This window comes from Lactuca saligna, chromosome 4 (genome assembly GCF_052625555.1).
Source record: "Lactuca saligna cultivar CGN05327 chromosome 4, ASM5262555v1, whole genome shotgun sequence".
NCBI lineage: Eukaryota > Viridiplantae > Streptophyta > Magnoliopsida > Asterales > Asteraceae > Lactuca > Lactuca saligna.
Genome location: NC_136420.1, coordinates 65,018,670 through 65,021,205, shown reverse-complemented (window position 1 = coordinate 65,021,205; position 2,536 = coordinate 65,018,670). Strand labels below are relative to the sequence as shown.

At 33.3% G+C, this 2,536-nt stretch overlaps 1 long non-coding RNA gene across 2 annotated transcripts; it reads right to left on the bottom strand.

Moving 5' to 3' along the window:
* Positions 1-205: 205 nt before the first annotated feature.
* Positions 206-2,293, bottom strand: LOC145038580 (uncharacterized). 2 transcript variants are annotated; one of them, XR_013679449.1, is made up of 6 exons: positions 1,382-2,293; positions 1,199-1,284; positions 791-1,101; positions 640-719; positions 471-544; positions 206-408 (listed from the first exon to the last, which is right to left on the bottom strand). It is a non-coding gene; the product is annotated as an uncharacterized LOC145038580 (long non-coding RNA). The 2 variants fall into 2 exon arrangements; XR_013679448.1 differs by having other exon boundaries at positions 206-544.
* Between the last annotated feature and the right edge of the window lie 243 nt (positions 2,294-2,536).

The window sequence follows — 2,536 nt, the reverse complement described above, 5'->3', positions numbered from 1 at the left end:
GGTGATGACAATGATGAATACGAAAGGAAATGAGATTGGAGGTTGAAGCTGCTAACGATATTAGGTTTAATTAGGAGAGAGAGAGAGAGAGAGAGAGATGATATTTCTTTTTTATTTTTAAATTATAAAAATATAAAAATTAATAAAAAAAAATTGTCAATGTCAAATTAAGAGGGTATGATACAAAAAAAATAATAATAAAAAAATAATAATAAAAAGAAATTGATTTTAGATTGTCCATGCAAGTTAAATAAAATTTAGACCTTATCCATACTTTTTTTTAGTTAACAACTAGTGAAGTACACCTGCTTTCTGGGGGTTGGATTTGTATTCGACTGTTTTCAATCATTGAGGAATACTTTAGCAAGCTGATCAGCAACATCAAAAACTACTTCAATTAACCTGCACCTCTTTTCTGCATCCATTGTCATTCCTAATGGCATTTTCACTATAGAACTATGATGTCGCACCTCTTTTCTGCATCCATTGTCATTCCTAATGGCATTTTCACTATAGAACTATGATGTCGAAGTTTTTTCTTTTCCTAATTGAAAAGGTCAAGAAAATTAATAAGAATTTTACAATTTTGCCCTTTTTTTAAATTTGACCATGAAAACAAACCAAAAATGAATAATATACCTTTCATACCCAAGCCCTACAAAAATAAGTGGCATGAACCCCCAAAACTTCATTGGTTTCATATTTGTTATAAAGTAAGCCTGAAAAACTAAAAATAATAAAACCTCCATATATTGTCTCAAGTAAAATTGAAAAGGTTTATTTAAATTACCTCTCCTGCAGCTCTCTTTCATGCACATCCATCTGAAGCTAGAGCTCTTTCAGCACATACATGAGCATGTGCAACATTCTCAACATATGTGAAATTATATATTAATCTAAAAATCAACCACAAAATGTAAAAATTAAAATCAATCACAATTAAATAGAGATTAATTAAAATTGTAATTGAATTTCATATTACCTTTGATTTCCCTGCCCTTACCGATAACTACTTGAACCATCACCGTGGTTTCTAGGGGTATTTTCGTCATTACTACATGCTCCTATGAATCTTTCTGGAGTGTGTGAAACCTCCACTACCTGATCAATGTACATAAAATCCATAATCTGCAACACACAGAGCCTGCAATAAATGGCATTTTTTCTTGATTCGGGAAAGCTTCAAAAGCAAAATTACCCTTTTACCCCTTGTCATGCATACTTAGCATTTCAAATATATGCTTCACTTCTTCATTAACAACTCCCTTCACCATCCGGGACCTCCTAAACAAACAAAGGAATCACAAACATTAATATAATAAAGTATAAACTCTAATTTTAGTATTAAAAATACATTCTTTAAAGAATCAAGAATATTCACCTTTAATCTTAGGCAATGTGTGTGAAACGAAGATGGACATTTATCACATAAAACGAACTCCCCACCATAAGAGTGTTATGTAGCCAAAATGGTGAATGAAAACATCAAGAAATTTAAGTTTAGATTCTAGCCCATATAGGAGTGTTTCTTCATGATTTATTGTTGCTAACAACTCAAATCTTAATTTTGTTTCTTTTGCTTAGAAGACCTTATGTTCTAATTTTATATTAACAACCATGAACAATAAAATATGAGGGCAAATACATGTGCAAAACTAACTTACCCTATAAGAAGTTGTCAACTCTTTTTTATGGCATGTATATAGTTAGTCTGTAATCTTGAGAATGCAAGGAATATGAGCACTATTCTATACAAAATCGTTTTTTTCTATATGTTACAGACAATTAATTAATCAATTTGGAAAACAAAAGTTAGCAAGGGTTAAGAGATTATACCAAACAAAGCAAGCTTTCATCCAAAATCTAGGGTCAAATCAGGAAGAACATCCACATGAGTTCTTATCATTCATACGTTGGGTCTAATGTGACATAAATCAAGAAGCGAAGAAGTCAAACACTTATGATTTAAAATCAACCACACAACTACAAAATTGAGCATAAAAATATTTTTTTCTTAATATCTCATTGGCATTTCATCGAACATGTAGTGAGCGAAAGCAGGAGATTCACACTGCCATTAATTCCACATGCCTTGAAGCCGACTCCGTCGATTTTCGCTCATCCTTTGTGGTCTTCAGTTAGTTCAATGGTCATGCACCCATCTCCAGTTAGGGTATTAGAAAGACGATTGTTAATGTTGGCGGAGGCTGTGGCAGGAAGTTACCGATTTAGAGAGGGAACATGGTAAAGGGAGAGAAGAGCGCAAGCGGTGGAATGCAAAGGTCTTACATAAGATGTAAGTGGATACATTATGAGGAGAGGCGGTGGGGAAAAGTATTAGGCAACAGATCAAGAAGAAGCGGTGGACAGGAATCCAATTCCTATTGGCGCATCTGGGGTCGGTAAGGCGGTGGAAGGGTTAAAAGAAAACCACGTAGACAGTAGAGACAGAAGCAATTAAGTGCACGTGTAAGATATAGATAAAATAAAGCAAAACGAAAAAAATAAAATGTAAAAAAACCACCAATGATATGGA